The sequence below is a fragment of the Tamandua tetradactyla genome, chromosome 2 (genome assembly GCF_023851605.1).
Source record: "Tamandua tetradactyla isolate mTamTet1 chromosome 2, mTamTet1.pri, whole genome shotgun sequence".
In the NCBI taxonomy this organism is placed as follows: Eukaryota; Metazoa; Chordata; class Mammalia; order Pilosa; family Myrmecophagidae; genus Tamandua; species Tamandua tetradactyla.
The window spans coordinates 6,381,392-6,408,383 of record NC_135328.1 but is presented as its reverse complement, the minus strand read 5'-3'; the positions used below and the strand labels follow the sequence as shown (position 1 = coordinate 6,408,383).

General features: G+C 38.1%; 1 long non-coding RNA gene across 1 annotated transcript in view; it reads right to left on the bottom strand.

The window, feature by feature from the left end:
* LOC143658892 (uncharacterized) overlaps positions 1-18,735 on the bottom strand; it is a 52,608-nt gene extending 33,873 nt beyond the window's left edge. The window contains exon 1 of the long non-coding RNA XR_013163356.1: positions 18,508-18,735. This is a non-coding gene — a long non-coding RNA (uncharacterized LOC143658892). The remainder of the gene's footprint in view (positions 1-18,507) is intronic.
* Positions 18,736-26,992: the final 8,257 nt, after the last annotated feature.

Here is a 26,992-nt window from a genome sequence, read left to right as displayed (position 1 = left end):
CCAAAAGAATAAAATATTTTGGAATAAATTTAACCAAGGACATAGAAGACCTATATACAGAAAACTACAAAATATTTGCTAAAATAAATCATGGAAGACCTAAATAAATGGAAGACTAAGTATAGTTAATATGTCAACTCTACGGAAATTGATTTATAGATTTAATGCAATACCAATTAAAACCCCAACACCATATTGCAAAATAGAAAAACTAATAAACAAATTTATTTTGAAAGGCAGGGTGCTCAGAATAGCTAAAAATATATTCAGAAAGAAAAGTGAAATGGCAGGCATTTCAGTTTGCTAAAGCTGCTGGAATGCAATATGCCAGAAATGAATTGGTTTTTATAAAAGGGATTTATTAAGTCACAATTCTAATTGTAACTTAGCCAGATATAATTCTAAAGCCATGAAAATTCCCAAAGTAAGGTACCAACGAAAGGATACCTTCTCAAACGAAAGGCAGCTGGCATCCAGGTTCCTCAGTCACATGGGAAGGTACAGGGTGATGTCCCACCCACAACTGGTTGGGTCAGATCTCCATGGAAATAACCTATCCAAAAGGTCTCATCCAACAGCATATCCAACTCCACAAGATTGAATTAGAAGAACATGACTTCTCTGGGGTACATAACAGTTTCACATCATCATAGTCCACCCTCTGGATTCTGAAAAGACATGTTCTTTCCATACACAAAAACATTCATTCCATCACAATATCACTAAAACCTTAAACCATTAGAATAATAATATAAATACAATACAAAGTCAAAAACAGTACACAATATTGTCAAAGTCAATTCCAGGCCTGGTCTGTTCTAAGGCAAAATTATCTTCTGGCTGTGGACCTTTGAAACTCAGAACAAGTTATTTCCTATCAATATACAAAGTAGAGACAGTCTTGGGATAAACATTCCTATTGCCAGAGCCAGAAATTGAAAGGAAAACAGAGGTTACTGGACCCAAACAATTCTGAAAACCTGCAGGGCAAACTCCATTTCAAAGTCTGAGAATCATTTATAGTTTCATCCTTAGGGATTTAGAGAGCAGCAGTCCCACTCTTTCCAAAGGCTTACATCATGGCCTTGTTCTCTCCAAACAAGGGGAGGAGGTTACAATATTGGGAAGCATTGGGGAGACCATGCATTCTTTGTTCCACACTCCTCAAGCATTTGAGTGGCACTCAGACACTCTGCCATTTCTGGAACATGCACTTTACCCTTTTAGAACAGTGGAATATTGGCCACACAATCCCAATCCCCTGAGGTGGCAATACTTTTCTACCCACCCTCTGCCCCCAGGGCAAACTTCACCTTTCCACATACATGGGTGAATCTGCTCTCCTGGCCCAAGATTTCCTGGTTTCAGATTTTAGCTTCCATGGTTCTTCTTGAAGTCATTTTTCTTTCAAGCTGTCCCTTTTATTCCAGGCTGGAAGTGGTTCCATTTATACGGATCTCACAACACACTTGTTGGTTTTCCATACAGTATACAAGAATCACAACCATCAGACAATAGGACTTTCCACTGATCCTTTCTAGATAACTGCATTTCCAATCCTGGCTTTTAAAAAATGGCTGACTGGTTCTGTGTTTGGTTAAATCCTCACATGGGGCACTATTCACAGCAATATCCATTTTCAGAAGTCCAGACTTTTCAATTTCTGGTTTCTTTGTATCCAAGAGATCTGAGTTCTCAGGTTTTCCTTTTCTTGTCACATTTTACTATAAGCTGCAAGGAGAAACCAGGCTGCACAATTCATATTTAGTTTGGAAATCTCATCAGCTAAGTATCCCAGTTAATTGCTTTCAAATTCTACCTTCTATCCAACACTTGGGTTCAACTTTGCCAAATTCTATGCCACTTCAAAACAAGGACTGCCTTTATTCCAATTTGCAATGACACATTTATCATTTCTGTCGAAGTCCTCATCAGAAGTATCTTCAGAATCTACATTTCTACCAATAGTCTGTTCAAAGCAATTCAGACCTTTTCTATCAAATATATCACAACTCTTCCAGAATCTTCTCTTTATCTATTTAAAAAGCTATTCCAGCATTTTGGGTATTTGCAATACATAGCATCCACTTTGCTGGCACCAAATTTTTTTGGTTTGCTAAAGCTGCCAGAATGTATATACCAGAAATAGATTGGCTTTTATAAAGGTGATTTATTAAGTTACAAGTTACAGTTCTAAGGCTGTTAAAATGTCCAAATTAAGGCACCACGAAGAGGACACTTTCTGGGAGGAAAGGCATCTGGCATCCAGGTTCCTGTTACATGGGAAGGCACATGGTGATGTCTGTTATCCTTCTCCCAGTTTCTGATTTCAAAAGGCTCTTTCAGGTCCTGTGGGTTCTTCTGGCATTTCCTGGTACATTTTCCTTCTGCATCTCCAAATATCTGTGTCTTTTTCCAAAATATACCTTCAGTAAGTGGATTAAGACCCACCTTGAATAGGTGGGTCACATCTCTATGGAAACAACCTAACCAAAAGTTCCCACCCAACAATAGATCTGCCCACACAAGATTGGATTAAAAAAACATGGCTTTTCTGGGGTACAAAACAGTTTCAAACCAGCAGAGAGGCCTCATGCTACCTGATTTTAAAGGATATCACAAATGACAGTGGTCGGTCAAAACAGCATGATTCTGGTATAAAGATAGATATACTGACTAAAGGAATTGATTTGAGTGTTCAGAAATAGACCCTCTCATCTAAGGGTAGTTGATTATCATTAAGGCAACCAACTCCACTCAACTGGAACACAGCAACATCATCAACAAATGGTGCTCAGAGAACTGGATATCCATACCAAAAGAATGAAAGCGAGCCCTGCCTCACACCTTATACAAAAATAACTCAAAATTGATCAAAGACCTAAACATTAGATTATGAGCAGAAAGCATTTAGAAAAGCACCTTAAAAATCTTGTGATAGGGGTGATTTCCTAGACCTTATACCCAAAGTGCAAGCAGTGAAAGAAGAAATAGATAAATGGGATCTCTTCAAAACTGAATTATTTTCTGCATCAAAGGACTTTTTCAGAAAAGTAAAAAGGCAGCCTACTCAATGGGAGACAAAACTTGGAAACCACATATCAGATAAGGGTTTTATAGCCAGAACATATAAAGAGAGCCTACAATTCAACAACAAAAAGACAAACAATTCAATTTAAAAATGGGCAAAGAACATGTTTAGACACTTTTCCAATGAGGAAATACAAGTAACTCAAAAGCATACAAAAAGATACTCAACTTCACTAACTATTAGGGAAATGCACATCAAAACCACAATAAGGTATCATCTCACACCTACCAGAATGGCCATTATCAAAAAAAGAGAAAATGAAAGGTGCTGAAGATCATATGGAGAAAAGGCATACTTATTCACTCTTGGTGGAAATGCAGAATAGTTCAACCACTCTGGCAGGTAGTTTGGCAGTTCCTTCAGAATCTAAGTATAGAATTGCCATATGATCCAGCAGTTCCATAACTAGCTATATACTAGGAAGAGCTTAAATCAGGGGCATGAACAGACATTTGTACACCGAGGTATATAGTGGCATTATTCATGATTGTCAATGGATGGAAACGGCCCAAATGTCCACGAACAGACGAGTGAATATACAAACTGTGGTATATACATACAATGGATTATTCCACATCTGTAAGACAGAACAAAGCCGTGACACATGAAACAATGGGGATCAACTCTGAGGATATAATGTCGAGTGAAATAAGAAAACCCAAATATTGTATGACCTCACTAATATAAACTAACCATAATGAGGAAACTCTGAGAATTGAATTAAAAATGTAGGTTATCATGGGATAGATAGGGGGTAGAGGTTGGGTAACGGATGATTAAGGAGTGTAGACTATTTAATAAGGCTCATTGTAAGGGCTGCTAGACTGTAAATTCTTACAGTACTTACATTTATTCTTTAGTTTTAATTATTAGCTCTAAATTCTGTGCTCTTTACATATAAGCTGGTAGTTTCCTGGAGTCTTAGGAATCTGTGTGACAACTGTGACTCAGAGTAAGAGTTTGCAGTTCTGAAAGTAAGTATTACTCCATACAGCAACTGTTAAAGAAGCTAAAAAAGAGATAAAATTTCAATGAGAGATATGCATGTAGCAGATCTGGTTAGAACTAAGGTAAATCAGAATAGAGAGTAAAGGATGATATTGCCTATATTTTAAAACTTAATTTTTGGTGTGAGACCAAAGGAAGAGATATTTATTTTGTCCAAAATTTAAATTTTCTGTAGCACACTAATTTAACCTGTCTGGATAGTTTATTTAAACAACCTAATTACATGGAACCTAGAATAGAGAATGGGATTGTGTTATTCTAGACAGGTTAATGTAATACACTGATATATTCTAGAGTATTTGGGGGCAGAAAATAAGTGGTTGCTAAGTCCCCTTGAGGGACAAGGGAAAAATATGGAACTATTAAGCTTCCCCACCTGGGTAATTTCTGATATTCTCTCAAGCATAAGGGACTCTCAATTTAATAAGGGAAGCCCTCAATCTTGAGGCTTGCCCTTATGAAACTTATTTCTGCAACAGTGAAGTTAAGCCTACTTATATTTATGCCTTAGAGTCACTCCCAGAGAACCTTATTATAAGATGTTTGGAAAATTCAAAATGTATTTGGAAGGAAATATAAGTTATTTGAAATCCCACCACTCATAAACACATTGTTTTCTTTGGTGTGTTTACTTCCAAAATGTGTCAAATTCATTTCTTTACCATTTTTTCAAATAACTTTCTGCTTTTGGCACATTCATAGCCAACAGTGCCAAAATCCCAATCAATAGCACTTGACAGGGAGAATCGGTGATTTGCTTTGGGATGCTGGGTCTCTGTGTTGGCTGGAGGGACAAAGGGGGCTAGTAGAGACCATGCATCACATCCCTGTCCTGCCTAAGCATCGGGGTCAATGACAGAAAGGACGTATGTGTCATGATGACACCAGTGGGCAGTGAAGGATGAGGTGGCCCCAAATAGTCCACATTCCTGCTTCTTGCCACCCCCATTTCCCTTTGGACAGGACACTTCTGGCCACTGAGGCATGCGATTGGTTCCTGGGGGCCCTGGCTCTGCTGATGCTCGCCCCCTTGACTCAGTCGCCTGTTGAAGGGGAACCCTCCAAGTGGGGTCCATTCACACACATTAGTATGAATAGGGGTTTGAGGCTGCTTAGTAAATGTTGAGCCACCAAGGTAAGACCTTCAATTTCCTCCTTCAGAAAACATGAGGAGGGGTGCAGAGGAGACTAATCTGTGACATCTGCTTCTACTTCTTTGCTCTCTTCCTTCTTACCCCCAGCCTCAGCTCCTGTCCTGGAGGGGTCTGTTCCTCACTGATGCAGCTGCTCCCCCAGGGTTGGTCCCCAGGACTGAAGGCTCATCTACCAATAGCTTATTTCAAAGGACATTCATTTATTGAAAGCCCAAGTCATGCCAGTGCAACTACTTCAGTGAGTCAAAATGGATCGATTCTAAGAGTCGAGATATTCTGTAGTCAGCACTTCCTCACGATGGCAGGGTAGACAGGTACTTTCTAAGCTCCCTACCCACTGGTTGTATTTACAGGTGACCTCTGATCTCCTTTCCTAAGCACTGGAGCCAAAACAATGACAGGAATCTGGGAAGTCTGCTTTCAACTGTTTTAAACACACTTGAGTAACATTTGTAGAATAGGTTACACATTTTATTTCTGTATAATTTTTTTTTCAAAATAGAGGAAAACATAATACATAATTTCTGCTCTTCTTATATCAATGATTTCTCTCACCAGTAATTTATCTACTTTATCAAGAAAAATAACATGTTTTAAGTTTATCAAAAGACATTTAATATGAAGGGTTATATGCTCAACAAATGTTCAGCCAATAAGAATAATCTTCAAATTCCTACTTCATAAATAAGAATATAAATACAATTTATTTCATTCTGCATTTGTACATAAAAGGACACTTTTGTTCACTTTCTTTTCAAATAGTTTTTTTTTTAGGAGAAAACATAGGAATAAATCTGGTTTGCTTCAATATGACACCAAAAACGTGAGCAAAGTAAAAAAATAGATATATTGGACTTCAAAAAAAATGTTTTTTTTTTTTTTGTGCTACAAGCAATGGTATTATGAAAGTAAAAAGACAAACACAGAGTGGGAGATAATATGTACAACTCTGGTAATGGAGTTGTATTGAGAACATAAAATGACCTTTAAAATCAAGAGCAAAAAGACAGATAATCACCTGCTATGCTGGAGACCTGGGTTCGATTCCTGGTGCCTGCCCATGCAAAAAAAAAAAAAAAAAATCAAATAACCAAATTTTAAAATGGGCAAAAAATTTGGATAGACATTTCTCCAAAGAACATATTAAAAAATATATTCAACTAGCACAAGAAACGATACTTAATATCATTAGTCATTAGGGAACGATGAGATATCTCTTTTTACAAAGTAAGATGGTTATAATAAAAAAGATAGACAGGGCAGTGTGATGGCAGCTTAGCAGGCACAGTTCTCATCTGCCACACCAGAGACCTGGGTTTGATTCCCGGTGCCTGCCCATGCAAAATAAATCAGTAAAAATAAAAAGGTAGACAATAACAAGTGTTGGTGAAGATGTGGCTCATGCATTCCTGGTGGGAATATAAAATGCAGTTCCTTTGGAAAACATTTTGGCAATTCAGCACAATGTTAAACACAGAATTACCATAAGACCAAACAATCCCACTCAAGGGTATACACCAAAGAGAAGTGAAAACATGTATTCAGGGCGGGCCGCGGTGGCTCAGCGGGCAAGAGTGCTTGCCTGCCATGCCGGAGGACCCCGGTTCGATTCCCGGCCCCAGCCCATGTAAAAAACAAACAAACAAAATATAATAAAAAAAAACAAGAAAAATGTTTAAAGATGTTTCCCTTTCTTCCTCCTTTCCTTCCTTCTATCCTTCCTTCCTTCTCTGTCTTTCTTTAAAAAAAAAAAAAAAAAAAAAAAAAAAAAACATGTATTCACATGAACATGTACATGCAAATGCTCATAGTAGCATTTTTTATAAAAACCAAAAACTAGAAACAACCCAGATGTCTATTAATTGATGAATGGCTAAACCAAATTTGGTGTATCCATACAATGGAATATTATTCAACCATAAAAAGCAATTGAAGTATTGATATATCTTACAAAATGGATGAGCCTTGAAAATATTACACTAAGTGAAAGAAGCCAGTCCCCAAACCCTGCATATTATATTATTTCATTTATATTAAATTTCCAGAAGAGGCAAATCTATAGAGACCTAAAGTAGATTAGTACTTAGGGGCTAGGACTAGAGCTGGTTGTTGCAGATGGTATGGGGTTTTAGGGAGGGAGATGAAAATCTTCTAAAATTGGATTGTAGTGATGGTGGCACACTCCACTAATATAATAAAAGAACACTAAATTGAGCACTTTATATGAGTAAATTTCATGTTATATGAATTATATCACAACAAAGCTATTAAAACACACACACATACCCTATATGCAGTGAACATTATGATTTTAATCTTTTAGTCTTTTCCACTAGCAATCCAAATTTGAAAGAGACCTTATCTTTCCCTCTGTCACTTTAGCAAATTAAGTCTCAGGAATTTTATGACTCTAAGGAACAATTTATTACAGAGTTAATACACAGCTCAAACACTGACAGTTATAACCTCTCTTTTGGAGAACTTATAGATTTTTATAAGATAAAAAAGATGAATGAAGCCAGATCAGCAGTCTTAGAGTTCTGTAATTATCAACAAAGCCACAGTACAATTATATCCTCAGCACATCTGCCCTGAATGCACCTCTGATAAGAAACTATGAATTAAAAGTTTACATTGAATTAAATTAATTTGAAGAATAAAAGAATTTATCTTTATATATCCAAACTGCATGTGTAATTGTGTCATTTTGCCTGTTTTGTTGAATTCTATTACCAGATTGAATTGTATTATGAAAAAATACATATATCCACAACCTTCAATGCAAGATACATGGAATAAACTATTACATTTGCATAGCAGTATCAACAACAAAAAACAACAAAAGATTTAAAAATATAAGACTTTAAAAAATAATGGTCAGAACCTACATGAAGATAATCTGCATTTGATGTGAGAGAAGTTTTAAAAAATTAGTTTTACGTCGACAAACTCGATATCATAAAGATATCAGCTATCCTTACGTCAATCTATACATGTAATGGGATCCACATTAAAATATCAACAGTTTTATTTTTTCCATTTCTGTTTTGATGGAGGGGGAGGCACACTAAACATGTCAGTGCTAAAGTTCACATGGAAGAATCCTGAAACAAAAATATTCAATAGAACTTTGAAACAGGAGAGCAATAAAAAGTGATAACCAGTTCCAAATAGTAAACATATTATAAAGCCTCACAAGATTAAATATTTTGGTATAGACTTTTTAAAAACACAACCCTTCAAAGAGCAGGGGTTTGATTTGGTGGGGGCAGGGGTTCACAGAGGCTTTACGGTTTCTGGAAATGTTTTATTTCTTAACTTAGGTGTGAGTACAACCTACATTGAACTGCAGTGTGAAAGAGAAATATGGGATTGCAATTAGAACAGTTTGCCAAGGCTGGCAAATGCAATGACTGATTCTCTAATACAAATGATGTAGCATAGCTGCAGACGAGGGATTGGAAAGGAAATCAAGCCTGAGGAATTCTGTGGGAAAGCCCTCTTCTGTTTCTCAGCCACAGTACTCAGTTGGGCTTCAAGTAATTGTCCAGTTGCTGATACTGACAGACATAATAAACTCACAGTTTTATGCTGCAGCAAAATAATCCTTTATCAAAACTTTAGATTTTAGTTATCGTGAGGATCCATATTAAAAAATGATTCAATTACTTACTTCCAAAAATGACGGCATTTTTAAAAGATAGGAAAAGTATATTTTTATAAGTCTCTGACTAGGTTTCCTTTACATCAACATGAGTGAGTTCACAGTCAGGCAACTTCACCCTTTGTCTCCAACTTAGTTTCCCATCCTGATGAGATCCCTGTGCCGAAGCCGGAAAGGACAGCTTTAGGCCTCAATGGAATGATTTTATTGATGAACCAAACACTTTGTATCCATTTTCATATGCATTCCTTATTTCTTTCCTTTACTTGGGAACATCAATTAAGCATAAACCAAGTACTCTGTTGGGATTCTGTGGATACAAAGATGAATAAGGCAGAGCCCCAGGCTTTAGAGGCTGCAGTAGACATATAAACAGATCATTGTAAAGCAGTGTATTAAGTTCAGATAAAGAAATATGCCCAGAATACCAGAGGATGCTGAAAAGAAGCTCTTGACATAGCATAGGTTTAAAGAATGAAAATGGTTCAGGGAAGAACACAGCCCACAGAGGGTCTACCACACGGAATGCGTCTTGAGGGACGCATGGAAACCAGCCAGCTGAAGTTTGGGTGGAGCAATCCAGGTGCAAAGTATTTGAAGTGACACTTCACTAATAAGATAGACTGATAGCAAATAAGCCCATGAAAAGACAATCTCTTAGCAGTTAGGAAAATGCAGAATAAAACCATAACATACCATGAAAGGGTCTTCACAATCAAATTAAAGTCTGACCACACCAAGTACTGGTGAAGAGATGTAGGAACTGGCACTTTCACACACCGTTGGAGGGAATGTAAAATGAAACAGTCACTTTAGAAAACAGTTTGACATCTTCACAATTAAACATACCCTTACATATGATCTAGCTGTTGCTCTCCCAGAAATCTACCCGAGAGGAAAGAGGTGTTTGTCCAGACAAAGACGACTACGTGAATCTCCACAGCAGCCTTATTTATAACAGTCAAATATGGGAGAGAATCGTGTGTCTATCAACAGGGGAATTGATGAACAATTTCTGGTGCATCCTTGTAGTGGAATAGCAGCAATGAGAAGGAAGGACAACAATGTGGGTGAGTCCCAACATAATCGTTAGGTGAAAGCTGACAAAAACGGTCCTGCTGTATGAATCCATTTTTATAAAACTCTACGAAATGCAAACAGAGCTACAGTGAGAGAAAGTGTATCAGTGGTTGGGAGAGGGTCTGAATAGGGGCTGCTGGGGAGAACTACAAGGAACATAAGGAAACTTCTGAGGTTCATGGATAAGTTCATTCTATGATTTCAGGGATGTATTCATAGGCTTATATATATATCTCAGAACTTATGAAATTTTACACTTCAAATATACACAGCTTAGTTTATGTCAATTATATATCAAGAAAGCTGTTAAAAATAGTAAATAAAAATACTCGTCTGGAGCTTTGCCATGTAGGATAGTATTAGGACATTGTTTAGTCTGATGAAATTTTCTGCGTGTGCTCTTCCAGCCTCTTTCGGCCCGTCTCATTGTCACATCATCCATATGATGATTTGAGTGGACCCTCCTTTTACGTCAAATAAATTAGATCTTTCTGTCTCATTATACTCCCACTATTGAATTTTCTTTTTGATTTGGCTGGCTTCTGAAGTGAACACTTCATGATTTATTTGATACTTTGAATATACAGATTTTGTTTTATACACCAGTGTTTATGGCCCCCTGAGGAGTTTCTATGAATTTCCCAGAAATCTTAGCAGCAAGCTTCATTCATATTTTTACATCATATTTATGATTGTTTCATGAACTCCAGCTCATCCAGCATTCTTTTGCCTTTTCATCTATTTTCTGATAAAAAAGTCTAATTTCTCTTTTTCTTAATTTCTTTGTGGATGCCTTTGATGATCAGAATGAACAAAATGACTAAAGAATCCAAAAATCTGAGCAGTTAAACAACAAATATTATTTCTTACACATCAACTATAGGTCGGGATGGGGCAGGAACAAGGGAAAGACTTTATTCAACTAAAAGAAAAGAATACATGGCCAGTGATTTTTTTCAGTGTTATCAGTCATTAAGAAGGTTGGTGTTTGTCTAAACATGATTTTCTGAGAGCTTTGTCATCAGTGTATGAAACTGTGTAACACATACATAAAGAAAAGTGCATGCATCAAAACATGAATTTGTCTTGACTATTTAGATACTGTAAATACTGCAGCTTAAGTTTTGAATTTAAAAGTAGTAAATATCTTCTATCTGTAAGAAAAGGAGTGGGCCCAATGAACATTTACTACAAATACAATTTTAGTATTAGGTAGTAATCTTTCCAAAAAAGAATTATAGAGATACAACTTGAATTTGCTAAAACAAGCACACAGGGCACTTCGTTCTTTTGGGTAGCTGGCTTTCCCACTCCTTCAATGCATGGGATTACTGTATTTGTTCACATTTCATGTTTAGGAGATGAGTCAAATCCAAGTGGGGAAATAGAACAAGGTATCCCCTTTCAATTTCCTAGGAAAGGATTCAGATTGTCCAGTCTTGGAGCAGATACTTATTCCTGGATGAATTTCCTGTGGCCAAGGGATGGTGTCAATAATAACACAGCACCTTTGTGGAAACCATGAGAATGGAAAGGATGCAGGAAGAGAATGAAAATTTGCAGACAAATGAAGTGGAAAGTTTCTCCCATAAAGAAAACACTGGACAGACAGAATAATAGATGCCCACATTTTCACACACACACACACACACACGCACACAAATTACCACACCACTATCCATAAGAGAAGATAAGTTAAATTTCATCACCAAGTGTATTAGTTTCCGAAACCAGATGGTAAATAACAACAGAAATAAATTCTCTCACAGTTTTGGAGATCAGAAATCCAAAATCAAGCTGTCAGCAGAATCACGCTCCCTCTGAAGGCACTGGGGAAGAATCCTTACTTGCCTCTCCCTAAGTTCCAGTGGTTGCCTGCAATTCTTGGCATTCCTTGCCTTGCAGATGCATCACTCCGATCTCCGCTTCTGTCTTCACATGCTATGCTCTCTGTCTGTCTGTGTGCATCTCATTTCCTCTTCTTATAGGAAAACCAGTCATTGGATTAGGCCTCACCCAAATCAGGTGTGACCTCATCTTAGCTAATTACATTTGCAAAGACGCTTTTTCAAATAGGTCACATTCTGGGGTTCTAGGTGAGCATGGATTGTGGGAGGGACACTATTCAACTCAGAACACCAGAACAGCCAGCAGGCTGGCTACTGGAGGGTCTGGAGGTGGGAGGGAGTAGGCAGTCACAGGACACCGTTACCAAATGTCCTAGAGCCCAGTGGTCTCTTCGTCCTGTGCCAGAGGGGCTTTTGGATCTAAAGTCATGACTGCTCTCTCTGTCAACAGGAAACGGATGGTCTGTGCCCCAGTGTATATTAATCGGAAGATATTTGTGTGCATTTGTGTGCATGTGTGTGTAAATAAGAAGTGTTTCACATGACAGTGGGATTGTCAAATTCCACAGGACAGGCTGCAAGTTGGAAATTATGAAGAGGGTGAAGTTGAGTTCTTCAGGAGAGAATGGCTGGTTGAAGAAGAGATAGAAATTCCTTCTGACATCTGGAATCCTTGGCTCTGACGCTAAGACCTCTAAAGGATTGGATGAAGAGATTCCCTTCATTGTTTAGGACAATCTCCTTTGCAGATTGAAGATACAATCTGTTGTAGATGCAATCAACACAATAAAGGTGCAAATCCATCTATGAAATTCATTCACAGTAACAATCAGGCTATAGCTTGCTTGCCCAAACAACTGGACACAATAACCTAGCCAAGTTGACTCATGAAACTAACCAACACACCAAGTTACCACCCTCCTCTTCCCCACTCCTAAGTGTACACATTTGTCTGAATTTTGTCCATTGCCTTTCACTGTGTGGTGCATTTACTCTGTTTTTTTAAATTTGTATTTTTATAGTGTATTTTCTTGCCTCTTAAAATCACATGTAATGCAGGCATTTAGCTAAATAAAAAGAAATGAGATTTTCAGTAACTTGGGAATTCTCTTATCTGCACCCAACAGAATTACAACCTATTCTGAAATCTGAAGAATATAATCACTTTCAGCCTTACTTTAACATGGAGTTAAGTAACCCTATAACGAAACAAAATTGTTGCCCACGGACCTTTTTAGAATTCCTTTTCTTGTAGAAACTGTTTTTATACCTTTGGTTTCTCAGGCATTTTCCTACTGGCTTACCGAACTCTAGCAAACTCAAGCAAAGGATTACCCCTTAAAGAAAATAATCAAGCAGAAAGCTTGGAGGAAACCCTTGAGAATGCAGAAAGGAGAGCAAAATGCGCACACTGCTGGGGGAGATCTTCCCATTTTGGTCTTTGCTTTCACTATTTAAAGTATGCTTCTTACAGATAGAAGGGCAGCAAAATTTAATAGCTTTTAATTGCAATTTGCAAACATAAAGTGTTAATTAAAACCTATAAAATTAGCCTGCAAAATGCATTCTGCTTTTGGGATTTCAGTTCTTCTATTCTGTTTTACTGGCTGTATCTCTAATTATATACTGTAAACTAAAGGATTTTTAAAAACATTTCATAAGAGCATTATGAAAGGAAGCTACCAAATTTTAAAATATATAAATGGCTCCCCACTATTCAGTTGATGCAACTAGTATTATATAATTTTGTTTCTGTATGAAATGAAAACTTCTAACAAGATCAATGCTTGACCTTATATTTCATGGGTTAGAACTTAGGGAAAAACAATTGTTAACGCAAACATTGATAAAGTCTAACTAAACCTTAGACATGATTCCATCTGTAGGTGATTGTATCATTCATTCTTCATATTCATTCAATATTTAAATGTTACAAATGTTCATTTATTATTTAAATGCTACTATTTAAATGAAGGAAGGATGGGTTGTTGCTCCATTTTGTACATTTTTGAATGTACAAATAGGGTTGGTCTCTTGGGATACTAAGCTGGCATAATATTTAGACAATTGAAATATGTTGTCATAGATAAAAACACAGTAATACTAAAAGTTATCAATTATTGACTAGCTACTATGTACCAGGCAAGGCACTCAAACTCTACTTATAGCAATCCTGAAAGCTGTTACTTCAATTATTAACAGCTTTATGGAACTATAAATTACACATCAAAAAAATCACCTAATTAAGAGCACAATTCAATGATTTTCAGTAAATTTGTAGAGTTGTGCAGTATCACCATGATCCCATTATAGAACATTCTCATTGTCCCATAAAGATCCCTCCTGCCCATTAGCAGTCACTCCTCATTCTCCCTCCAGCCCTAAAGAACCACTAATACACGTTCTGTCTTTTTAAATTTGTCTTTTCTGGATTATTTTATATAAATGGAATTTTACAATCAGCTTTTAAAACTTAGCATAATATTTTTGAAGTTCATCTATGCTGTAGCATGCAAAGGCATTTGGATCATTCCCACTCCTTCGCTATTATAAATAATGTTACCATGGACATTGGTGTACAGCCACTGTGTGGACAGATAGTTTCAGTTGTCCCGGATGGATACTCCAGAGTGGAATTGCTGTGTCATATGGCAAATTTAGGTTTTACTTTTTAAAGAACAGCTACACTGTTTTCCAAAAGTATTGCATCATTTTACATTTCCACAAACAACGAATGTGGGTTTTAGTTTCTCTACGTCTTCATCAACACTTATTACTGCCTTTTTGCTTATAGCCATCTTAGTGCATGTGAAGTGATATCTCATTGTCTTTCTATTTGTATTTCCCTGATGCTAACAGTACTGAGCATCTTTTCATGTGCTTATTGGCCATGTGTATATTTAAATTAGTGGAAAATCTATTCAAATTTTTCTCATTTTTTTTATTATGTTTTTGTCTTCTTATAATTGAGTTGCAAAATTTCTTTCTATATTTTGGACACAAGTCATTTATCAGATACATACTTTGCAAATATTTTCTCCTAATCTGTGACTTGTCTTTTCATCTCCTAATGGTGACTTCTGAAGCACCAGCAGATTTCAGTTTTGATGAAATGATAAGTTCAACCCTTTCACCATGGTGGAAGGCAGCCAGGGAGACAACCATGAGGCTGTGCTGGAGCTCCTGCAGCCACCTTTCACAGGGCAAAGAACCAAAGACTCCTGCCTGCCCTCCCGTGCCAGGGCAGAAGCACTAAGCAGACTAATTGGTTGGCGAAGACCAGGAATTCAGAGGAAGCAGGTCCTGCTAGCAAGGTCTTTGGCAGGAGACAATGGCTAGACATGGGCCCCTGAATTGTGGGACATTGTGGCTTCCTGAAAGTCTAGAGAAGTTCAACTACCCTCAGATGTCCACAGCCACGGAGCAGGCAAGACCAGGGGCACTGCAGTGGAGGGAGCAAAGATCCACAGGCACTGTGTAGACTGGAGGACCCTGTTCCCTGTGCCTCACAAGAGCCAAATAATCTCTTTCATCTCAGGGTGATAAGTAGGAATAGATCAACGGGAGACAGAGCAGAATCTTAAAGAGAACAAATCAAAAAGAAAGCAAAACTAAACAAAAGTACTTTGTTCAGTACTATTTACTATTTTTTTTAATTTACACGCTGAGAATTTTTCAACATACAGAGAAGTATATACATCTTTCAAAATAATATGATTTCTGGATAAACTAAATATTCATATTTAATGGCATTTGTTCAAACCAGGAGAGGATGAGATGTGTGTGCATGTGTGTATGTGTGTGTGTGCGTTTAGAGTGATGAATGGATTTTAAGCCTGCCACACTAACATCGAAATCAAAACAGTTCCTGGCATTGTCTTGAACTGGGAACTACAATGAAATACCATGGACATCCTGCTCATCCAAATTGTGTATTCTTAATTTCTTATATTCTATTAGTATTAAGATGTTCATATTCTTATGAACAGTAGTTTAGCAAAGGATGCTATTTAAAATGAGGAAAATTAAAGATTCCTTACAATCTCCCTATCTTTGGTACCTTATCGTGAATAATTCTTATGATGAGGTATGGAAAGCCTAACAGTAATGGCGACTCCTACAAAGCGACATTGCTCAACATGGGATCTGGCAACCAGTATCAGCAGGCTCTTTTATTAGAAAAGCAAATTCGCAGCCTCACAAACAACCTACTAAACGAAAATCTCTGGGGCTGAGAGTCCTCCAAGTGATTCTTACAGATTCTAAATTTAGAGAAATACTGCTAGATGGTTTTATTGCCAAAATACAGCTGTGTCCCAAAGTCAAGAAGGTATTCAAGATTAGCTGAAAATTGATACAAAAACGCTAATGTGTGTTAGTTTCTTACTATGGAATCTATATTCGTAAGCCAAAGTTGATTATGTCATTACTCATAGTTTGTTTTCATAACCTAAGATTAATTATTAGAGCATGCTGATGAATTCAATGCACCATGCATTTTAGAATCTGGTTGCAAAACTCCTGCACTAGAAAATAATTAAACTTTCCACATTTGTTCAAGAATGACACTTGGTTATCAAGATCAGGATACATTTGGGAATGGTGAAAGAGGCTGCTGACTGAGAGACTAGATTTGGAAAGAAGAATTTAGGATAAGTAAATATAATTGAACAATGAATTCATGCAGCTAGTAGAGTAAATAGTAATTTAGGTATTAAAGGTATACTCTTTTCATAATATTTAAGAAATATTTTTTGAAAGAGAAGATTGAAGGAGATTGGATGGGAGATTTCCAACTTGAGTGCTTTTCTTTGCTTTTATTCTACAGTGGTTAAATCACATTTATAATACCCATAATTCTCTATAATCAGGTATTTCCAAAAGCAGTATTTCTTTACTGTTGTTGACAGGAGTATTACTCTCCCGGAATTGTCCTTATTCCATGGTTTTAGATGGTTTGTGGCAGGAGGGAAAAAGGGTTGGCAAGCTCCTACCTTAAGTTCAGAGGACATGAAGGACTTCTGTTTGGGGTGGTGCTGGGTTGGGGACAAGTTACTCGGACTTGGAAATACCTGTGAAGAGTTCCTGGAAGGAACAGGGAAGGACTGAAACAAGACACCCCCTCTTCTCCCAATGATGTTGTGAGCCTCTCAGAAATGTTCTTCACATTTCTGGAAATATTTTGATTATAAAGAAGTTGCACAGTAAGAGCAACTTTTTCTGTCAAATAAAAATGTGAACTGAAAAAATAAACACAGGAGGAGGGAAGAGGAGGTAAGGGGATTTCCACAGAAAGGTCTGCCCAGGTTCAGCCCTATCTTTCCCTTCATCCATAAGGAAGTATCCACAGCCTCAGGGGTAGACGCCCATATGTTCTAACTTGTGTTTATTGCTCTCTCCTCGAACTCGATATGGCTTCCATCAATCTTTATTTGCTACACACGGTGTTCTTTATCCTCTCTGCCATATGGGCAGAGGTGACTCATTTATCCTGGTTTTCTCAAATAGAGACATGTAACTCTTCCCTCATGTTCATCCCATATACTCAATGGTCATTAAGTCTGGCCATCGTGTTCATCCTTAATTTGTCATCCGTCCTCTACCACAGACATGGAAGCTGTAGAGGAAGATGTCACTAGGTGCTCATCACAAAGCCTGAGGAAAGAAGGAGGGTTTGAGTAACATAAAGAGGACCTCTGGAAGGGGGAGTGAAAGGCTTGCTTACTGCCTCATCCTCAGCTTTTACTTCCAGGCTCTACCTGCCTCCTCCATGAAGATCCTTGTTCAACCCTGTTTCTAGATTGGAGGAAATCCAGCAATTCTGCCTCCAACTAAACTTGCTACTTGTATAATTCAGGTTCTCTAGAGAAACAGAACCAACAGAATATATCTGTAAATAGGCGATTTATAAAGGTGTCTCATGCAGGAGTCCAAAATCCACAGGGCAGGCTGTGAGGCTAGCAACTCAGATGAAGTTCCTTGACAAACTCTACAGGAGAGATTGTCTGTGTGTAGATGTAATCAGTCACAGATGCATCAACTGACCGATGATTTAATAAACCAGCCTTCTGGTTTATCAATCAGCCATGAAGTATCCTTGCACTGCTTGCCTGACCAGACAACTGGGCACCATCATCTGGCCATGTTGGCACCAGAACCCAACCATCACATTACTAATCTTTATCTCATCATCTAACACATTTATAGCATCCAGATTCAGTTTTATTTCCAATAACCAATCTCTTGCCTTTTCCCTAAGCTCCAATAATTACCTTTGGAGTTCCCTCGAAACACTAATGCCTGACTCTTAAAACCTGCCACATTCTTCCCTGCCTTCATTTACTCAAATGGTTTATCTCCTGCTCTCTCACATACAATCTCCACTGTATTAGGGAAGCCCTCTCTCTCCTTGCACAGGTTAAGCTCTTTGCTTCCTCCGCAGGTCTGCTTATGTTCTTCTCCAACCTAGAATGCCATCCCTCCTTTACAATTAAGTAATGACTACTTGTGTTAGTCAGGGGTTCTCCAGAGAGACAGAACCAATATGGTATATAAACATATATATACATATATAGAGAGAGATTTATTGTGAGGAATTATTATGTGACCACAAATTCTAGCAAGTATGAACTCCGTAGGGCAAACCACAAGCAGGAAACTTACGATTCTGAAGTCTGGCAAGTCCATATTCCCCAGGGGAAGCTGGCTGACTTAATTTAAGGCAGACATTCTTCTTTCTGATTTCTGAAATCCTCAGTTTGGCTTTTAAATCCTCACACTGACTGGATGAGGAGGCTCCCACATTGCTGAGGACAAGCTCCTTTATTGACTGTAAATACAATCAGCCATAGATGCATGTTCATCTATGAAAGAAAATCAAGACAGAGCTTGCTTGAACAAACTACTGGACACCATAGCCTGGCTAAGTCAACAACAAAACTGACCATCGCACATTCAAAGATTAATAAAATCCTGTCTTCATGTGTTGCCCTGCCTCATCTCTTTGATTGACTAGCTTTGCAAAGGGAGCCACTGCTCCTATTTTTTAAACTCATTTCTGGATTTCATACTTACCACCTTCTGGCTGGTTTACTTTCTCCTCCTTGTTCTAAGTCTCCCCAGTTCCTATAACTAAGCTCCCATTTTCCCTCTAACTAATATATTGATGGAGATGTCGTTCGATCTTACCCTTCTAGCTGTGGCCTCCGTACCCCTCTGGACATGAGTACGAGGACGTTTTTTTGCTTCTCACCTCCTTGCCACAAATTCTAGAACCCTGCCCCCAACAAAGACCCAGTCAGGTCCTAATGGCCAGTCCTGTGGGAGTGGGCTCATGTGTCAATAGGATCTTTGAGGACCTTATTTAGATGGGGTCAGATTGAATCATGGCACGCTTCAACCCAATATTACTGGTGCCCTTACACACTAAGGACATTTCGGGCAGTAGGAGGAAGAGCCACAGAAGACCCAAGGAGACAGACTGCCATGTGATGGAGACAGTTTGGTTGCCAGGAAGCTGCTACCAGAATACTTTGGAATTCAGGAAAGCATGGTCTGCTGCTACCTTATCTTGCACTTCTAGCCTCCAAAACTGTGAGGCAATAAGCTCCTGTTATGTAAGTCAAACCAGTATGTGGCACTTTTCAAAGTAACCCTAGCAAACTGAGAAGGGAGGGCTTTTTTAATTCTAGGTTCTTATTTGACCCTCATTAGCTTAAAGCAATGACCCTACACATGACACCTGCTGAGCAAGGAGGAATATATATATTTTTAAAGTCTACATTACAGATGAATAAAATTAGCCATGCCAGGCACAGAGAGAGTTACTTTAAAAGCTATAATGGATATATGGTTCAGTCCTGATGTTGAAGTAAGCTAGCACTTATAAAATGCTTAATGTGTGTTTGCACTATTCTAAATGCTTATATACATCCATTTTAGTTTCCTAAAGCTGCTGAAATGCAGATACCATTTTATGGGTTGGCTTTTACTATGGGGATTTATTAACTTACAGGCTTACAATTCAGAGGCCAGGAAAATATCCAAATCTAGGCATCCTCATGATAATACCTTCTTCTTGAAGACAGGCTACCAGCAATCTTGGACTACTTTGTCACAAGGCAAGGCACATGACAGTGTCTGCTGGTCTCTGCATTCTCTTTCAGGTTTTATTCCTTCCAGCCTCTGGTCCTGGGGATTTCTCTTTCAACTTCTGTGACTTTCTGTCTATATTCCATTCTCTCATAAAGGATGTCAGTAAGAGGATGAAGACCCACCCTGGATAAGGTGGGTCACATCTACTTACAATGGGTTCACACCTACCAAAGAGGAAACCAAAGTATCTTTGGTATATGGCCTTTTGCATATTCTGTCTTTCAAGAGCCTTGAATATAATGTTAATAATTTATATCTGGTCTTAAAAATAATGAAATAAATACTTCAATAGACATGAATGTGATTGGAACACAGAGGACAGAATAATGGACTAAATTTAGGAACATGGTTTTCTGGGGTACATAGAGATTCAAACCACAAAAATAAAAACTGATTTAGTTTTTGGCAACCCTTTAGTATAGGAACCATGTGTGTTTATCATTATTGATGAGGAAACTAGAAGCTAAGTAACTTGGCCAATCACACATACAGAATGTGGCAAAAACAATATGCAAACCCAGGAAGCAATTTGTTCACAAGAACATAGTCCATGCAAACAAAAGTAATTTCAATTTAACTCATTCTTTTAATGCTTTTATATCTCCTAAGGGCCACATGATCTCCCAAAACAGAGGGCATCTTTAAATTCCATGTTTTTCTCTCTCATCCACTTATCTCAATCATTGTAGCTACTTTTGCATATCTTTCCACAAAATCTTTCCTTTGCCCTGAGCCCTAAAGGGTTCAGGCCAACTTAATCCCAGGCTAATATTTTCTGTATAATTGACTTAATCTCATTCACTAAATCCTTTTCTTCCTCTCGTGTCCTGTCTCTCTTTCCCCATTCTTTGATTCTTCCCCATCAAAGTCCAGGAGCCTGTCTGGAAGGGCATTGTCCTCCATTGAGAGTGAGGAGGACAATATTTTGTGGTCAAATTGGAGAGAAAAAAGTGTAGAAATAAACAAAGACCACCCACATGAGAGCGAGCAGAGGCTGTTCCTGCAGAGCTTGCTGTCTAGCAAAGGAGTAAGCCCACATCATGCGTGTGTGGCAGATTCAAACAAAGGCAGGGGAATGGGACAATTTCATAGTGAAAACAAAAGGGAGGCTCCAGGTAAGCCCCGGCAGAGGGTGTTGGCATGGGGAAACTGGAAATGAGCTACCGGAAAACGGGGCATCCTGTGTGAATGATTGAGGGAGCATCTTTGGTTTCCCCTGGTTGATCCTGTTACTACAGAGGCTTTGAGTGAGAGCTCTATTGTCATATATGGTCTTTTGCATATTCTGTCTGTCAAGAGCCTTGAATATAATGTTAATAATTTATATATGGTCATAAAAATAATGAAATAAATACTTCAATAGATATGAATGCAATTGGAACACAGAGGACAGAATAATTGAAAAGGGCCTGTGTTACCCTATTATCAACTAATATGAGTTTATATTAAATTGGCACTTTATTTGCTTCTCTGTTACATTAGATCCTTTAGACCTTGCCATCATTCTGGAAATGGTCTACTTCACTCCATACTCTCCTAGTTCTCTGCATACCTATCTAGTCTTTCATCATCTCCTTCTCTTGTTCTTCTTTACAATCTGAAATGCAGCTGTTTCCCAGGTTTGGCCCTTGGGCCCATCAGTGCCAATTCAAAGGATCAAAAAACAAAGGGCATTGGTGATCTCAGAAACAGAAATGGAAGACTGCATTTATACTAAAAATTACCCTAAAAACTCAGGGGGTAAATAATTTCATAACCTCTAAATAAACATCCAGTCAAAATATAAAATGAAATTGTTTTCAGTGAATCTCCCCCAAAGGTTTTATCAGTAAGATACTGGAGTGGGGACCCCATGGAAATAGGGATTCAACACAAGAGACGGTGAAGAGAGTCCCCAAGCTGATGGAGAAGGAAGATGAGGGGATGACTGCTGTTCAGCAGGCTGTCAGATAAACCACCCACTAGATTCCAGAAGTCAGAGCCTAGGAGACAGTTCCCCAAGAAGGGATTAGCTGAACTGCTTGAATGAATTGTGAAGAAATTCAAACTAAAAGGGAAATGTTTGGGGATGAACAATGATGGTGCACCGGTCAGGGTTCTCCAGAGAAACAGAACCAATAGGATATATAGTAAGGAATTGATTCTCACGACTGTAGGAGCTGGCAAGTCTGAAAGATGTCGGGCAGGTTGGCAGGCAGAAAACTCAGTCAGGAGTTGATGCTCTAGTTCTGAGGCAGAATTTCTTTTTTGTTCCGGGAAACATTAGTTTTCGCTCATAAGGCCTTCAACTGACTAGATGAGGCCCATCCATATTTTCGAGAGTGGATCTCTTTTACTTAAAATCAATGATTTTTAGATATTAATCACATCTACAAAATATTTTCACAGCAATACTCACATTAGTGTTTGATTAAATAACTGGGTACTATAGCTTTGCCAAGCTGATGGCTAAGACTATGTATGGGTATGTGAAAATTAAGGAAATAAAAAAATAAACACCTGACACCTATAAAATTATCAGAAAGTTAATTAAGTATTCTAGATATTCCAATATTTTATAATTCTTTGCTAGCAAAAAGAGTGGATGAAATTGGCATCAAATCGATTCATGCCTCAGAAGGGATGATTCTAATGAGATATAACCTAGAAAAAACAGAGCTTTAGGTGCAATTTTCATGTGAAAAGCTTGTCCTTCCCATTTTCATCATTTTTCTTTTCCATTGCATAGCTCAATCTCATTGAATTGCACGAGGATTATGGTGTCCGTATGCAGCTTTTCAAAATTATTGGTATTCATGCATGAACATTGTTACACAGCAATAACTCTTACAGATGAGCGTGTATAGGATACAGATATCCTAATGCTCTGACCAAACAATGCAACAAAAGAAGGTGACCTTAAATTATTTTAAGTTATCATCATATTTAACCATCTATAAGATACCCACTATTGTAGGCTACTGTGGGAAGATATTAAAGAATCCCATAATTGTGTAGGCCCAATCTTCATTTGCATTATAAACACAATAATACCCTGATAAAATCCATAATAGCAGAACTTTATAATTATAGAGCATTTTAATGTTTTCTTAATCCCCCCTGCAACTCCATGATGTAGGTTCTAATAATTATGATTTTACAGATAAACAAAACTAGTTTCCACAAGATTAAGCAGCATATCAAGCAAAAGATGAGTCTTAAATAAAAACTCTGTTTTCTGACTTTCTCTCAAAATCCATGGGCTTTCAATCCCTCTAATAAGAAGAAGCAAACTCAAGCAACTATCAGGCTGTTTGATCAGTATGAGACAAAATAAGTTTGACAGATGTTCCAACACATCAACTGAGTTAAAGAAATATATATGGGGACCCTAAGTTATGCATGGTTCTTCCATTGACATACAACTTCTGTAAGACTTTTTAGAAAATATCATGACGCCATATAACAGTCTATGCGACGTGAAATTGAAACAAGCAAGCCTAGAGTCCAGTGGTAAACAAGAACACATAAAGACGATGCTTTTATGAATATACCACTTGAGAGATGAATCAATTTTGATTTTAGAAACAGAAAGAACATTTACCCCACAGGTCATTTTGGTCATTCCTCAGTTTTACTCCCTTTTTCTATTTTGGGAATAATTGTAGATTAACATAAAAGTTGCAAAGGCAGTGGAAACATTTCTCTCACCCCTGCTTCCCCTATTGTTTTTGTCTCCTCACTAAGGGCATCATTTAAAATTGTTTTATTAATCTTTTGCGGTTGCCCCAGAATTCACAAATATATATTTTCAAATAATCTAAGTTCACCATCAAATAACACTTCATTGCTTCACAGATAGTACAGGTAGTACAGGTAATACAGGTAGGTACCTTATAAGGCTGTTTTCCCATTTCTTCCCTCCAATCCCTTGTTATATGTTCATCATTTATTTCACTTATCCATATGCTATAATCATGCAATCTAATGTTACTATAATTGCTTTGGAGAAAAAGTTATCTTTTAGGTCAATATAGAATAAGAAAAATGAAAGGTTTTGTTTTACCTTCATTTATTCCTTCTCTGTTGCGCTTCCTTTCTTTATGTAGATCCAAGTTTCTGTCCTGTATCGGCTGTGGTGCCTGTGATGTTTGCCGTAGCTGTGGGCACCAGAGGCTTCAGATTTCTCCAGTGTCCTTGACTGAGCCTCCTTTCTGGACTTGAGCTTCCCTGTGTGGCTCCTCCGAGAGAGTGTGCCTGGGAGCTCTCCCAGCTCTAACTCACAGCCATTACACTGGATTCTGGTGGCTTGGCAGCATGGTGTTGGGAGAGGCCAATTTAAGATCTTTCAACTGGGTCTCGGTCTTTGCGTGGACAGCCTTTGTCTCAAAGCTGTGGCCTTCATAAGTGTTCCTGTCCTTACTCTAGCCGTCCTGTTTTGTCCCTCCCTTTTATTCCTTCTCTGGTTGCAGCATCCCCAATAAAACTCCATGAAGCCCTGTCCTCTATTGACACGCCCCTCGCCATTTAGAAGCTACAGAAAGGTGGAAGGAGGCTGATGTGTAGAGGAATTCATGTCCCCCCAGCAGGAATAAAGTTGCAGAATTGCTTTCTGCCAAAGTCCTTTCACAAGGAGGGGAGGTTTTTGCTATAGAGTAGGCTCCCCCAGCATGTTACAAAATAGCTAATATTCCTCTCCTTTTCCCAGAACCAATCCTCACCCTGTGAGTCTGCTGGGGCTCCTGGAGGGGCAGTTCCCTGAAACTGCAGTCTCGGGACTTCCTCACTCTCACGCTAGTCTACTCTTAGCCTCCAGCAATTCATCAAAATTGTCCTTTAAGAGTGCTTACCAGCTCTCTGGCTCCAGTAACTGCTGTTTCAGGTTAGCAGGTATTGGACACTGTACCTCTCTAGATGTATCCGTTTCTCCAAATTTCAAGGTCTGCATGGCAACCTCAGTTTTCTGATGGATCTAAAAAAAGTCATTGGTTTTCACTTTATCTGGCTTATGATTTTCCAAGTTTTATATGTGTTGGAGCTGAAAACTGAAGTGGATTCACCCAATGTGAACCACATTATACGTTTGCTATACTAAGAAATTAACATGTGTGCTATCTCTTTAGCTAAACTACCAATTTTATTCAGGTCTCACCAGTTTTTCCACTAATGTCTTTTCTCTGCTGCAGGGGCTAATCAAGGATAACACATTGCCTTTAGTCATATCTCCTATCACTTTCAATTTGTGATACTTTCTCAGTCTTCATTTGTCATGTTCTTATCAGTTATGAAGATTATTGGCCAGGTGTTTTGTAGACTCTCTCGAGTTGGCTTGGTTTGCCATTTTATCATGATTAACTGGAATTTTGGGTTTGGGGGAAGAAGACCACAGTGGTAATGTGCCTTTTTCATTGCATCATATCAGGGGGGACATGATATCAACATGACCCATCCCTGGGGATGTTTACCTTGACCACACAGTTAAATGGTTGGATGGTATTTGCCAGGTTTCACCGCTACAGAGTTACCAGAGTCCTTTCTCTAATGTTAAGTGACCACTGTCCACACCTAATGGGAGAGGAATCAAATTCCACCTCCTAGAGGGAGGAGTATGTATGCATGTACCTATCTCAATATATATATAATATTTATAACTCTTCTGTAAGGAAGATTTTTGCCCTTAACTCCCATTTATTGGAGCAATCAATCATTCATTTATATTAATATGGATGCATGAATATTTATTTTACTGTATGGGTTACAATCCAGTCTGAGGTTATTTGTTTTTTTTTTAAATTTGTTAAAGTTTTCTAGCTTGTCTTTGTTTGGGTTTACATTGCATTTGTCTGTGTCTCTCTTGGGTGAAAAAAAATGCAGATTTCCTGATTCTCTCAGCAGGTACCCGTTGCTCTAGATTTGGGGTTAGTTATTTGTCCTGTGACAATAGTTCTTTACTGGAACCAAGAAGACTCATTAATTTTCAGTGTCCTCTTTCCTGCTCAACTGTTACATTTTTGATATGTCAGATACATCTTTGCATTTATCTATAAGAATATCTCAGAAAAATCTTCTGATAAAGCATGACCCAGAAAGCTCACATGAGATTAATGGATGTTTCAATTACAACATAATTTCTGATTCCTTAGTGTGCTTTGAGTTCTTTTGTTGTGATTGTGCCATAAATGAAAATGAAAATAGAGATTATTTCTTAGTGTAATTTCCATTCTCTCATTTTGCATACCCTCCATCTATCCCTCACCTGACAGGACCTATCATACACATGACAACCATGACTCCTTGCTTGTTTTCCTAGCATATTTTATGTCCACTTTTTCAGTTATTTTTTTCTTTGCCTTACAGCAATATGCACACTCTGTGCTTTGTCCTCAGTGGAGAACACAGCAAACTATCTAAATCAGAAAACTCACAGTATTCCCATAAAGCAGAGAAAAACAAGCAAGGGGAATGTACACACACCCCCTCCATCAATCAGACCTTGTGCAGATGTCTAATAGTAAGTATCAGTGGCAATGAAAAATGGAGGTTTTTATAAATGGGCATGCCTCCCAGGTTCTCAAAAAGAGAACACATTTTAGGAGTTTGAAAAGAGATTTAAGGATTGAAACAGGTCAGGGATACCTGGTCAGAGGAAACATAATACATAGCAGAGTCAAGCAATCATCTGGAGAAAAACCCATGGCACAGGATAGATGCTGAGAAAGTGGGATGGGAATGCAGCGTCTTGCAGAACAATGTGCCTTAACAATGTATTCTGATTAGAGACCAGTGACAGACCATCAAAAGCTCTTCACCTTCCTCTCAAGAGAACTTTAATTAGAAAGTGATCCATTTCTATGGACCATATTACCTGAGTGAACTGAATAACCTGTCAACCCCTTGGGCTAATGGGAAATTTATGGCTTCTAGAGACTCAGATTATTTGTCCAAGAACAGAGAACTGAAGTTTCCCAATAGCAGATTAACGTAAATAATACCAGAATTGAAAGAGAAGCTGCAA